Source organism: Lygodium microphyllum, chromosome 5, assembly GCF_053477565.2.
Source record: "Lygodium microphyllum isolate KBCC chromosome 5, Lygodium_microphyllum_v1.1.10, whole genome shotgun sequence".
Lineage (NCBI taxonomy): Eukaryota > Viridiplantae > Streptophyta > Polypodiopsida > Schizaeales > Lygodiaceae > Lygodium > Lygodium microphyllum.
In genome coordinates, this window is record NC_141139.1 from 107,515,720 (window position 1) to 107,531,378 (window position 15,659).

The window sequence follows — 15,659 nt, forward strand, 5'->3', positions numbered from 1 at the left end:
AGAGACCTTCTTATTCATTTGCAAAAGAAATCTTTCAAACTTTAAAAACACATCCACAAGGTCATGACTTTATAGATTCAAGCCATGCCTTGACAACAATTTTAAAATGGATTTTGAACAGAAATTACATTATTGAATGTCTAGAATATTGAGATTTTGCCAATGAAGCTCCCAAAATGTGTCTATTTGTTGCACAAATTGTGGGTTAATAATTTGGCGCAAAGGTATTGAATGACAAGTAGAGAATATACCCACAAGTGGAGAGAGATTCTGGGTGTTGTAATAGCCTTGAAATGTGATAAATAATACTTTGTGGGCACTCATGTGGTTATTGAGATAGATCGCTTACCCTTATTGGGAAATAATTACCGATTGTGCTACACTAGATATTTTGATGTTGCAATTGATAGCATATATTAAGTCATTAAACATGGAATCATATGATATTGCAAAAAGGGATAATCTTTGCAGACATGTTATCAAGTTCATGGTTTGAGGATGAAGAGAGAGATGAGTTTTTTGTAAAAAATGTTTGTCTTATAGTACGGGATGAATTGACAACTATGGTAATTGTAAATATAGATATCATAAATGCTAATAGAGCTATCATAAAAGTAGGGCTAGTAGTAAATATAACAAGTAAAATAGGTAGATTCATGAGGAGTGTTGCAATAGTAGTGAATTCAACAACAAAAAAAGTGTGTATATCATGTCTTAGTCATGGAGATGTTTTTGAAGGATTGATATGCAAATGACTCACTAAAAATAGTATAATATCGCAACAAGTTTTCGAAGAAAGATGAATGGTTTGAAGAGAAATTCAAAAGGAAAGGCATGTTAGTTCTTCTTAAAAGATGGATATGCCTCAAAGCATGTGAATTAAGAAAAGGGGACTACATTGAGAGTCATTAGTGATAGAGCTACTCAATTGTGCTAGTAATGCAATAGTTTCACAAGAGTCGGTGAGATGGCCATAGAGGTGTGTCGAGGACATTTGAGAAAATCAAGGAAAGGTATTGGTGTTAGAGTATGTACAAGGAAATTTCACACTTTGTGGAAACTTTTAGCACTTGTCAGGTATATTCTGTCACAAATCATAGAGATAGATGACTTTCAACTTATCCTTTTTCCATGCACTATAAGAAGGTAGTTAACTTAGTGCGTATTCCTATAGGTCTCTTGCAAATGAGATATCTTGTACTTGCACAATAAGACTTGAAAAATCAAGTGGAGGAAAGAGCTCTAAGAACTAAGAATACATAGGTTAATTGCAAATTTTTCTTAATGAGTAGGTATTTGGCTAATATGGATGTGTTGGCAAGATTATAGTTGATAGAAGAGAATCAGATACAAATGAGCTTATGAGTTCTTCTTGTGGTTGGAGATAAAATTGGAATTGCCTTCAGAATACAACCTAGAGGGAAATGGTAAGAGCAAGAGGCGACACTCACCTATCACTAAGGCACTAGCAAAATCATGTGGCCACAATATTACCATATGCTTTATGGTCTAACGGGGTGACACATAGTGCAATGACACATTTTATGCATGTTGAGTTGATGTATGTTAAAAATCCAATTATGTTGATTGAGAAGGTGGCCTATATCAATACCTATCAATATATCTAGAGCATCTCAAATGCTATCCATTTTGGCTTAGCTATCTTAGCATCAAAAAACAACTAAAACAAGAGTCCCTAGCGCCTTATCTTAAAACTAATAATCCCTCTAGAAGAGGCTCTTATGACCTTTTTTGGCTCATTAATATATGCCAAGTCGCAATAAGTTTCTCATGTGGCCATTCCCCAAGGAGAAGAGTATGATCATGTGAATCAGAACTAGGAATTGGTGGCATGGGAGTACTGGGAGAATCAAAGCCGACCATTTGAATTCATCTTCAACTTCCTTCGAACACTGGATAGAGTATTATCTCCAAAGATGGTGAAGAGCTTGATAAAGCTCTCGGTGAGGTGGCTGGGGAAGAGATGGTAAGAGGAGAGAATTAAACATCCCATAAGGTCACAACATGAGCCTATAGATTATTTAAAAAGACAAGGTAGTGGAGGTACCCAAGAAAGTGGATGGGTGTGAAGCACAACTTAAGTGGCACAAAAACATCTTGGACTCTAACTTAGATACCTAGATGGCAACTCATATCACAACCACTGTACCTCACGTAGGGCATGTAGGTCACATCAACTATACCTAGAGACCATCCTAGCCCCTCCCCTGCTTCAAAACTTAGGGCACATCAAGGATATTACATTTTGGTAGACCTGTCTCCCTAAGTTACACGTAGCACCTCCCTTTATACAAATGGGATTCTCAAGAGTAGGACAATCCCTTAGGCTTGGTGCATGCGTATGATTCGACCCATCTCCTAGTTCCACCATCATTTGCACAGTGCAATACTACACAATAAGATAGATACACCCTTCTAGGAAGTGCACTTTTTCTTCCTTTCAAGCACATTGTGTAGTAGATCAGCAAGCCAATAATTGTGAAGGCCTTCTTCAAGCCAAATTCTCAAAAACCAATGCTTAAGGCTCAATGTTTATCTCAAACCCATAAACATACGAAGATGTTATTTTTTTCTCGGACTCAATTTTTTTATGCTTTGATGTTTGTTTTTTGCTCTGCTTAGTGTGTGATTTTGGAGAATTTGAGGCTACAAGAGGCATAGTTTTTTTTATGGCTGCTAGTGTTTTGGTTGTCAATTTTTAATGTTTCTCATCAAGTTAAGTTGTTTAGACAAAGTCAATTATTTCACCACCACTCCTTGTCCACTCATTTTTGGGTTGTCTAAGACTATTTTTTGATGGCTAGTTCTTTTTTAGAATTTTACGATACAAAAGGAGAGGATCCTCATCAATTCCTAAAAAGTTTTGGAACTTGGATGCATCATCTAGAAAATAACAGACTCAATCTTAAAACTCTAAATTTTAATATTTGAGTTATTAAATGAGGATGGAAATTGGCTTGAGGATTATGAAAAAACCCTAAGATTGAGAAATCGTCTTGTTCCTATGGAATATGAAACTACCAAACATGCATTTGTTGACTAATTTGAAGAAACTGAAACTTTCCAAGACCTTTGGCAAAAAAATATAAATTTAGCAAAAAGAAGACCAACCATAGATTTTTTTGCCCTATAATACACTTGACTTTGGGATCATTAGAACACATCCCTAGGCCCAAGAGAGAGAGCACCTGAAATACTGAAAATAAAATATTTTATGGAAAAATTAAAGGGAGAGGTGAGGACAAATTTGGAAATAAAAGAATCAAGTACCTTTGAGGAAGTAATAATGATTGCCGTATAAAAAGAGAAAATTTGAGAAAATAAAAAAGAGATAACCATATAGAATGTCTAACAATAAAAACAAAGACCAAAACTGGCAAGGGGATAGACAAGATTATTATATTTTAGTGAGAAAAAATGCTCAATTAGCTCCAAAGGTTGAGGACCAATTGTCAATAAAAATGTAAAACATGAGGTTAGGAATATTGAGAGGATGACCTTGGGGAAGAGGAAGTGGGGGACTTACAGGAGGACAGACCAGTCAAGATAGTTTAGAAGGTGCAAGAGAAGGAAATGGATGAGGATATTTTTGAAGAACAATGGTGACTTGTTTTTCTTTTGGAGACATAGTTCATATAAACATAAGTTGTCCTTATCCACCTAGAGCAGGAGGGGATATGTATTGTCTACCTCAAAACCTTCCAAATAGACAAAATGACTTTGGGATAGAAATAAAGGACCATTCCACATCTCAAGCATCAAGGCCAATGGAAGAAGAGAAATAGAAAAGTGCCATTAATTGTATACTTCCAGAAAAACTGAGGGAGGAAAATAAGACTGTTGATGTAATGCCTACAATAAAAAGGAGGAGATGCAAAGAGAGAAGAACGTGAGACTAGTAAGGCTAGTGAGGAAAGAGAAAGAAAGATAAAGAAAGGAGAGAAGAGAGAAGGAAATAAGCCAAGAGTGCCTAGGAAACATTATCATGCTTCTAATAGTCCATTAGGGGAAGAAGAAAGTGATTATGACCTAAAAAGAGATATGATGGGAAAGAAGGTCGATATATTTTTTTCTCAGTTAATAAAGTTGTGTCCTAGAATGAGAGGATAGTGGAAGAAATTAGTGAATCCAAAGTTCAAGGAAAGAAAGAGAAGAATAGTGAGATTTTTGAGTGTAAATGAGTTACCTGATATTTGCCTTATTGTCGATACTTTGTACAAGAATCAAAACATAGGTGAAGCATATATTAATGGAGAAGCACAAGTTAGTGTGATTACTTAGGCTTGTGTAGAGCATTTTGAACTTCAAAAAGTTGAGGGATCAAAGTTTGGAACCAAGCTTTCCAATCATACTAAAGTGCGGTGCTTATGCATTATTCAAAATTTGGAGGTCAAGTTTCATGTTGAGGAAGAGCACCCACATGAACCAAGCCTCCCACTAGAAATGCATAAGCACAAAAAAACACCATGTCAAGCTACAACAACTTTCTCATGGACATTCCCCAAGGAGAGGGGTACAATTGTGTGAATAGGAACTAGGAACTTGTGGTATAGGAGTAGTGGGAGAATTAAAGCTGACCATTTGAATTCATCTTCACCTTCCCTTGAGAGTATTATCTCCAAGGATAATGAAGAACTTTATAAAGCTCTCAGCAAGGTGGCTAAGGAAGAGATGGTTAGAGGAGAGAATTAAACATCCCATAAGGTGACAACATGAGCCTGTAGATTATTTAAAAAGACAAGGTGGTGGAGGTACCCAAGAAAGTGGAGGGGTATGAAGCACAACTTAAGTTGCACAAAAACATCTTGGACTCTAACTTAGATACCTAGATGGCATTTTATAGTATACTACCATACGAGAGGAATGATCCTATCTACATGCCCTACCCGTGACAAAGATTTGGAGTCAATTTCAACTAGGAGGTTACATGGTAGATATAACTTTCCTAAGATATACAATGTGAATGCAACATCTCGAGATGAATGCTTAACACTCACAGAGAGTGACCTCCACCCATCCATAGCAAGCTTCCTCAAAGACCTCTCTTTTTTCCTATATCTTGCCTTCATCACCACTTGTAATTATCTCCACCTCTTGTGAATATTACTAAAATCAAAGCCTACTCTTTTGTTATATTAATACAGGGATAGATAACAATGCAGTGGCCTATCTCATGATGAGAGCCACCCTATTGTCAGCATTTTTTTGTATAAGCTTATTAGAAAATACTAGGTTCACTAGGTGCAACCACCCATTTTTGTCTATGACACCCCTCAATGTAAGAATGAACTTGAAGGGCTATATGCAAAGTAGAGCTTTTCTAAGCAAATCCCTCAAGCCACTTAACATGCTCCCTTGTGATTTTTATTCAAAAAAAAAAGTAAAAGAAAAGAAGTGAAAAATAAAATCCCTTCAATTATACTCTATGAGTATCACAACCACTCCACCTAGCCTAGGCTCTCCCGTGCTTCAAAACTTAGGGCACATCAAGGACTTGACATTTTGATAGACTTGTCTCCCTAAGTTATATATAGCACCTTTCTTGATACAATTTGGGTTATGTAGAGAGGTACAACCCCTTAGGCTTGGTGTGGGTACGTATGATTCGACCCATCTCCCAGTTCCACCATCATTTGGACATTGCAATACTACATGATAAGATAGATACACCCTTCTAGGAAGTACACCCTTCTAAGATAGATACAACACCCCTTAGGCTTGGTGTGGGTACGTATGATTTGACCCATCTCCTAGTTCCACCATCATTTGGACATTGCAATACTACATGATAAGATAGATACACCCTTCTAGGAAGTGCACTTGTTCTTCCTTTCAACCACATTATGCAGCGGATCGACAAGACAATAACTATGAAGGCCTTCTTCAATCACACCAATCTATCTTTGACATCAACAACCTTAAAACCTACTTCATAGAGTGTCTTTAACATGACAAATCTTCATAAAGGCTCCATGAACCATTCCACACCAACCCTCAACATTTTTAGCCTGTACCATCAAGTGCCATGGGATTGGCCGGAAGACCAAGATAGAAAATCCCAAAAAAAAAAGGGATGTGGAAGATAGTCCTAAGGCAAGAGAAAGATAATGAACAATGGTGTGCTAAGGAAAATCTGAAGACACAAGCGCAGTAAAAATTCTAAATGGCACACAAAAATAAGCACACCTTAATATTTTTGCAAAAATAGCACCCAGTGCATTGTAATCTATTTTATAAAAGAATACCAGGCTCTCTCCTATGCAAGTTTTAAAGAATGAGACGCATGGATTAAGGCCATGCTAATAGGAAGGAGGAGGAAAAAAAGTGGAGAAAGAACCAAAAAGGGGATGGCATGCCAAGGAGAACATAGGGCATGTATAAAACTCAAAAAGTGAATGAAGAATCTCATTCTTGGTGTGGCGCCAAACTTGTTGTCTTATTGTTTCTTGCTTCGTGCTTCATTCTTGTGTATGAGAGATGAAGAATGTGTGTGTGTGTGTGTGTGTGTGTGTGTGTGTGTGTGTGAGTGAGTGATGGATCATGGAGAAGCTTTTCTTATCCTCTCTTCATCTTCTCCTTCTTCTTCTCTTCTCCTTTCTCACATGTATGTCTATGGAGCTTGAAGCTTGGAGCTTAGAGATGAAGCTTGCTTGAAAGAGCATCTTGGATCATGGAGCCAGTGGGCAGATTTATAGGAGGAGGGAACTCAATCGGATTCAAAGCTAAGCTCACTACATTTGTGTATGGTGGAGTGCACATGTCTATGTGAGAGGTAGCCATAGCTCTTGGCTTGAAATGCTTGAATCGATAAGTGGCCCATGGGTCTTGGCAATGTGCTCACAAGAGAGCAACGACACCATTGCAAGTGATCAAAGTCAAGTCACCATTTGAGATGCTCAAATGGGACCTTATAGTCCCACTTCTAAAAACAAAAGCAAGAACCGAATACATCATTATCTTAACATATTACTTAACTAGGTGGTTTGAGACATAGGCAATACTTGATTGCTCCACAGTGTTAGAGGGGTTCTTGTCGAAAAGTCGAATCCACCGGGGATCAAAAGTAGAAGGAAGTAGAGATAGGAGATGGAAGAGAAGATAGAGAATACCCAAGTGGTAAACACGACCAAAACAAATCACAATGAATTGAAACAATATGTATTGAAAGAACCTGGAATCTTTGCTCTACTCAGAAGCAATCTCCAGGCATTAGTTCTCCTAGAGCTCCTTCGTAGACCAAAAACGTGGATCAGAAAAATCAGCTCTTTCTCTACTGCCCGGAACCCAAATCTAATGGCTCCGTTGGCTCCGAAAGAGGGGTAAAACCGTAGGACACCTGATCATGGATCTCCCAGATCACACCTTCTTCTTCTTTTAGTTCAATCTGGAGTTTTCAGCCTGGTTATAGCGATTGCGACGTGCACGATTTCGTCAATCTATCCTTCTTGTGAAAATTCTTTAACTGGCTGAAAAAGCAACTAGCTTTTTGCATGCCATCCTAATTTAGAAGCTTTTTCTAACTTTTTCAGATTTTTACAATAAATAATATAAAAAATAGACTAAAATTATCCAAAAATCTAGTATTTTTGGATAATTCATGCAACTCGCACTAGTACTAATGGCTGAGATCACATTGACTCTCTAGATCAATAGAGAAGTCGGATGATGATGCATTCCATATATTTTCACACTATATCCTCATAACATCATGACATCCACCCCCTCTGAACCTGCACATCCTTCGGTATGTGCCAAAATCCTAGTTGTCACCGAATTCTGAGTCCTCATCATCCTCTGCAACCATATCCTTTACTTCTTCATCTTCCATATCTTCCTGCCTAGCCCCTGTATCATGGCCACTATTTTCTTCCAATTCTAGCAACTCATAAGCAGTAGATTTTCGCCTTTTGAATAATTTGATTCTTTTCCCTGCTATCAGAAGTTTTATGGCTGTCCCATCCAACTCATTTAATGCATAAGTAGCATTATCAAACACTTGTCTTACCACATAGGGTCCAAACCATCTCTTGGAAACTTTATGCATGGCACTATGCTGGTTATCTAAACTGCTGTCATAAACCAATACCCAATCCCCATCTTGTATGGTTCTTGGTCTCAGTCTATGTCTTTTGTCAAATTGTTTCTTGTTCTATATCCTTGCTGCCCTTAACTTTGTAGTTGCTGCATCTATGTCTTCTAACTTTCTTTCCAACTATCTAATGCGTAAGGCCAACAACTCCTCTCGATTCAACTCCTCCTCCCAAGGTAACACACTCCATGTGACAGTCATCTCTTCTGCAGGCATTTATCCTGTAACAACACTATGAGTTGTTTTGTCAGCCCACAAAGCATAAGGGAGCAATTGTGGCCACTCTTTTATATTCTCTCCACATGATTTTGCCAATGCCTTCACAATAGGTGGATGACCTCTTTCACTTTTGCCATTTCCTTCAGGGTTATAGGCTGAAGTTAAAGCAAGCTTTATCCCCAACCATGCAAAGAAATCATTAGCTTCATCTGCATCCAACTCACCCCTATCTATTTTAATTTTTCCCACATAGTCATATCAACAAAAGATCTCTTCTAAGAGAAAAGTACATATGGCATTTGTCGTCTTAGTACGTAGAGCTCTCCCTTCCACTTGATTAGTTAAGTCTTCGCAAGCAAGCACAAGATACCTCATTTGCCAAAGACCTGTAGGCATTGTGACCAAATCTACCACCCACTTAAAATGAAGAGACAATGGATATGTGGGTTGCAATCCATCCCGATGTCTCACAGTTGAATACATTTGACATGTCGTACATGTCTCCACAAAGTGAGCAACATCCTTATACATAACCTGCCACCAATATCTTTCTTTGATCTTTGTAAAAGTACCCCAAAACCTCTATGACTAGCCCACAAACTTTCATGAAATTCTTGCATTACTTTTACTTGTGAAGCTCTGTCACCCAAAACTCGCAATGGCATACCCTGTTTTCTTTTAGCATATTTCCATAAGTATCCATCTTTTAACAAAAATCCATAGGCTTTCCTCTTGATCTTCTTAAACTCCTCATTTGACCATTCATCTCTCTTTGTTAATGTACTGAGATATTGACCAATTCTCAGCCATTCTCCTATATATTTATCTTCTTGAAACACTTCTGCACAAGATGCAAAACATCTAAAGTGTCTTCTCTTTGTTGTCCAAGCTTCTGTTAATACTGTAGCAACACTTTGCATTACTAAATTCACTCTTGCAACATCATTTTCAGCCATAAGAAAGTCATCTTCTTCCTCCTCATCCATCATCCCATCTTCATTCTCATAGCGTGCTCGAGATAACATGTCTGCCACACTGAGTTATCTCTTCCTACAATATGTTGAAATTCAGGGTTCAAAGATTTGATGTATATAATCCACCGGAGCATAGCAATATCCGGGGTAGCACAACTAGTAATCATACCCAATACTGGCAAACAATCAGTCTCAATGACTACACGAGCACCCATAAAATACTCCTTATCACATTTAAGGGCTGTCACAATTCCCCATAATTATATTTTTACTTCTGGATATCTTCTCTGTCGTTCAGTCAATACTTTTGCACCAAAGTGTATTGCATACCTTTCCCCTTTCTCATCATCTTGCCCAATTGCCCATCCAATTCCAATTGGGCTTGTATCAATAGTAATAATGATAGGCTTCCCATGTGAATAGTCAGCCTTTCTCAACGTAGGAGCAGATTTTAAGAGTTGCTTCAATTTCTTCATTGCTTTCTGATGCTTCCTTTCCCAATGAAATTTTTAACCTTTCCGTAGAAGATGATAAAGAACATCGGCTACATGTGCAAAGTGAGGAATCCATATCAAATAGAACACACATGCACCCTAGAATCTACGCACCTGTGATACATTCGTGCATACATCTCGCATTCTATCAATCCCATCTATTTTTACTGGTGATGGCCTTCGCCCATAAGGCCCACACATATGTCCAACAATCAAAACCTCCTCAACTCCAAAGAACTTTTGTCCAGAAAGAGTTAAATGCACCTCTTCTAGACGTGTCAAAATCCTCTCACAATCCACAATATGATCTGCAACAAACTATCTACATCCATGAGCATCCATCTCTTCATTTTTTTCATCCAATGCACACCCTTTGATTGGAACATCATCCAAGAAGGGCATAGTCAATTGTGGTATAAAATCCTTGAGTACCCTATTCATAGCATTTGTCATGTGTGCCACTGAGTTTGTTGCACCCTGTGGGAGAGTACACGTCAGTACTAACCCCAATCCCTACTTTCAATTACAAGCTGAAACTGATCATACTCCGAGTAAAGATCACCCAAAGAATAGATTACTCTACCTGTAAAAGCCTCTGCAAATTCATCAACCACAGGATCTGCACCCACATTTCTCATGGTCACTTTATTAACAGGTTGCATGTCTTCAATAAATCTCAAAGCCCCATTCTTTTTGGGCACAATAAACCAATGATTTGAGTACGGGGCTGAAGAAGGCTCCAAGATCTTCATGCAAAATCTTTTCATTTGGCAAATCCATCAGCTTTGGCAAGTAAGATTTAGGCACTGGAATAGGCCTCAAGCTCTATGGTACATGTGGCACAGTAAATATGACCATAAGAGAGACAACATTTGGATCCACACAACCTATTTCACTTGGTTGAAATGCAAATTTCTTTCCATGTCTAGCCAACATCTGCATAAAATAGTTTCTCTCAGCAGGCAAAAGAAACCCTTCTACACCAACTTTCAATTCCTATAATATTTCAGATGTAAACTGATGACCTATATCTTTAGGATCCCGTAAGCTTGGCTTCCTTGACACTTTTTCATACATACCCTCACTCTCTGGTGGAAGTGGCAAAGCAATTGGTTTCACCTTTTTGTCAACTGTCTTATACTTTGTCTCCACAAGTGCTTCAGCCCATTGTAATCCTTCCTACTGAGCAAACAATGCTATAACATCCTACATATCTATAGAACATACTGACAACACTCTGTTTTCAGCCTAATTTTCTGCATGTATAGTTGCTGAAATTTCAGCCATAGGTCGGTAATATTCAGCCCATAAAAGATGCTTGAAATGCCATCATTTTCAGCTAGAATCCCCAATGATCTGATTTTCTTAATAGCCAATTTCATAGATATGCGTTCAGCCCTACACATAGCTTCCATAGGCTTAAACCAACATGAACTGTTTGCTGTAAACTGAGAATTACCAATAGTAAATGCATGCTTCATTTCATCAAGAGGCGAGTACACCCTTTCATCAGCACTACTGTAGCCCCGCATTACAATAGTGCTTAATGAAAATCCAGGTCTTTGAATTCCCTTGCATTTGGAACCAAAGGAGACTCTCGAAGCGTATCACGATTTCTAGGATGATTAACACAAACAGTAAGAAATTGGACTGCTTTCCTCCCATCTTTGCTTCTGACTCTTGCATAAGCAGAATCATCATCAAACACCTTTGTTTCCATACGTACACCTATAATATAGGGCTGTCCCAAAATCACTACAAATGAGGAATTATCTTGCACAAAGAAGTATTGCTCTTCCTGTACATCACCAATTGTCACTTTTACATTAGGACATGCAGCATAGAGCTCCCCTGAAGAATTATTTGCAGCCCTCATATGCCAACCATGATCAGTGTCCATAGGCCATGCACCATTTTCATACAATCCTCACTCAATGACATTTATCTCAGACCCATGTTTAAGTAAAGCAACACAAGGAGTTTTACACTCCCCTATTTTCACTACCATTTCAGTGGTAGCTCTAGCCCAATGATTTCTTGTGTAGTGACTTCAAGGAATAAATCCTAGAGTCTCTTCTCCATATTGTTGCATTTGCCTTACTCCACCATGCATATTGTTATAAGACAATGCATTTTCAGCCACTTTCTTCTCTTTTTCACTTGTTACTGTCCATTGATTAGTAGCATCCTGCATAGATAATCCTGTACTTACTTCGTCCTCATATTCAGCCTGAATACCCAACAAACTAGTTTTCTCTTCAAATTGTAGCAATGCACTAGTGGTATCACTAAGAAACTGACGCTTCCTTTTAATTATGTCAATGATCTCATCGTGAAATTCTTGCTTGGCAATGCCAAGCACCTCTCCCAAGGTAAATTCCACCCGACTATTTAAGATCCATTCTTCAAGAACCTTCTTAAGATCTGTGGCTGTCTCAATGTCAGATTGCAACTTATATCCTGGCTGTTTGCCCTCTTGTTTGCTATCATGTTTTTTCTTCTGACTGACCTCTTCCATATCATGCTCAGGAGGTGGCTGATTTGCAGCTTTAGGTTGATCCATACTTCTTTTTGTCATTCTTTTAGATGTCCTTGCAACATCTTCATCTCTTTTTTGTTTTTCTTCCACAAGTACATCCGTGTTTTGTACCTTTGCTAAATATGCATACACTGAATATGCATCTACTGGTGATTCTCAACCAGTTATGCCACGAATGTCTTGCCCTGCATGAGACATTTCACTATCAGTGACCTTACTCTTTTTAGCTGCATGTAAAGCATGTGTCCATATTTCAGCCTTTGGACCAACCATCACTTGGCCATACATTCTATCCAACTGTAGACCAAAACTAGAAGCATGTACCGCCGCATAAGCATTTCGGACTACCAAGTCTTCCAACAACTTCTGCATACCTCTCTTTCCAAAATTCAAAGTAAGAGGCAATCCCGTTTCTTGTGCATGGATCTTTCCATCTTTCCAAAAGATAAGCTGTCGTGCCAAGGCCTCCTGATACGCAGCACAATCATTTCTCTCGTGCTGCAAACTGTCACACCACATAAATCTTTTTCCAAGCTTAGGGGCTGTTGCCCGTCCCCCTGTCCTCTTGTCCTTTTTCATCCAATTTTGCAACCTTCAATTAAAGATCCCGTATCCCTTTGACCAATTCATCTAAGACATCTTCCCTAACAAAGGGAACAATAGCACGTACAACCATAGAGTTAGCCACAGAAGCGGGTGGCTTACTGGATACTTCAACTGTCTTACCCGTAACAGTGGGCAAGCTAGAGACATGCAATCTTTCTCTTCTTCTATGTTTCTTCACAAGCGCAGTAACAACTTCCTTGACATGTCGCCACTCTGTTTTCAAACCTGTCTCTGTAGTCTGATCCTTTAGCAAATCATCAAGCTTATCTTGAAGCTTAGGATCAGCTGATTGTAGAAATAATTCAATTTTCTGACTTGCAAGAGCTTGATGTTCTGCAAGATCCAACTGCTCAAATCTACTTTCAAATTCTCTTAACAATTCTGTAGCCCCACAAGACCCTTATTAGGTTGTGTAACCCACTGCTAAAAAGTCTTGCGCGTAATCAAACTAGTATCCTCAATGTAAAATTCTTTCCTAAGTGTCTTCTTGAAGGCTACCGAGTCAGCATCCTGCAAGTATAATTCAGTAATCCGTGCTTTCAGTTCATGAACAGTAACACGTACAAAATACCGGCTCCATGCAGATTGAGCTACTCCAAAGAATTGTATCTTCTGAAAATAGGTATGTACTGATGCCAGGAGGCATATTCCACAGTGGATTCCGTGCCACGATGGATTCCGTGAGGTTTTGCGATGGATTCCGTAAAATTTTATTACCAGGGCTTGTACAAAAAGTGGATTCTTTGCGCGAGAAGTTGATGGGGATGCCTATCCTTTTCGGGCGTTTTGTTAATTTTGTGTGTACATGGGTAATTCCATAGCGGGTGATTCCACAAAATATATATTTAAATTAATAAACGCTTATGAGTTTAGAGTGCACACTTGTGATAAATTAAGGTTAGGACTGATTTCTAACCAATTTATTTATGTAGCTGAAGACTGTTAGGTATTCACTTTTGTCGGTTTAATTGTATTATTTTTTCTAACAATTGTGAATGCTTCATTTGATGTGTAGAGCAAGCAGCGGTGGCAGTGGAAAGCATTGGAGAATAGTGTGTATTCAACTTATCATCAAAATTTTGATGGGTGCATATCTTAGGCATAGCGCCTATATTTTGTCGCACTTATTTATCAAAGTGCTTGATATTTATTTATTATTTTTGTATGCGCATGGGCGCACGATTTAAATACTTGTATTGGATATTGTATTTGGGTATCGCCTAACTTCTTGGGCGCCCATTAGCTTTAATTCTTTATTGGCACAAAAGCAAACTCAAAAGCTAAAGCATGCTATTTTGTAATTTGGGCTATTATTTGAGCTTGAAGATGAATAATATATGAAATACATGCTTTGTGGAGTGCTCACACAAGGCATGGGGGGAGATTGCACCCAATTGGTCTCTTGTTCATGTCGTGCAAGCTTTCTTCATTGATTTGTGTGCAAAAAGTAGAGTTCTTTTGTTCTTGGGGACCTTTTGATGCTCACTACGCGCACATATGGCGACAGATCTGTACACCAATGGTATCAGAGCGAAGCTGAGATCGAGAGCTTCCAATCGCTTACCATCTTGCGCGAAGGCAGAGCTCATGGAACGATCGAGCTCTACAAGAAATTTTCGTCACGAACGGTCGATACCAGCATGTTCCTAGCGGGTCAAGAATTCCTTTCTACACTCTCTGATCACGAAGGACCAGCCTCAATAGGCAGAGGACCACGTGGATACCTTCTTCCTCAAGTCGTCTGTATACAGATAAGATTTTACTCCATAGCTCAAAAGCTTCAAAAGCTTTAACAATAAGCTTAAAAAGCTTAATACTATGCTTAATAAGAAAGCTTAACCACATCGATTTTTCTGCCTGCGGCATCAGTATGAACTGACGACCGTCGATTCCGTTGACGACGTCTTCTGGTCCATGAAATTGAGCTTGTTGACTTAAGCTCTTAAGTCCTCTAAGTTACCAAGCTCACTTAATCCTGCAAGTCACAAGGCCACTAAAGATTTACTCCAACAACTCTCATAGAGACAATTCACACGCAGAAGCACAGAATCACTGTATTACTCTCTGGTAGACCCTGTTCACACTTGCAGACTTGCTAAACCAGTTTCAGCAAGAACAGATGTTCATACGCAAGTCATATGCAGTTCATACGCAGTTTCTACCCAACACTATTCTTTTGGACGACGGTTGTGACAACAAATCCCGCATACGTAAAGGAGAAAGACTACAAAAGCCAAACAAAATTTACAAGCCTTGTATATCCGCCTTTGAGCTATGCTCATCCTGCTAATAAGATTTCGAGAGTGTGAGGTCTTTTGGATTTTACAGGATGACTGAACAAAAGATGAACAATCTTATGGCTGAAGGTGATTTACCCGAACCAACGATGGAGCAAAAGTTGGATTTGATTATGATGCAGCTCGAAGAAGAACGAAGAGCCTGACAAGCTTTGCAAGTTCAATTGGCCAATCTGCAACGATCTACCACCGACCAAGATGGATCGCAACCCGAAGATCTTATACGACGTACCATCGATGCAACACTTGAAGCCCAATCCATTCACAAAGAAACAAAGATAAGTAAAAGAAACTTCAAATTTGGTACTTTCAATGGATCATGAGATGGAAAGACTGTACTTACTTTTATCAGTCAATTTGATGACTACTTCCATGAAGAAACATATGCTGAGAAAGACAAAATTAAATGTGTCACTAACC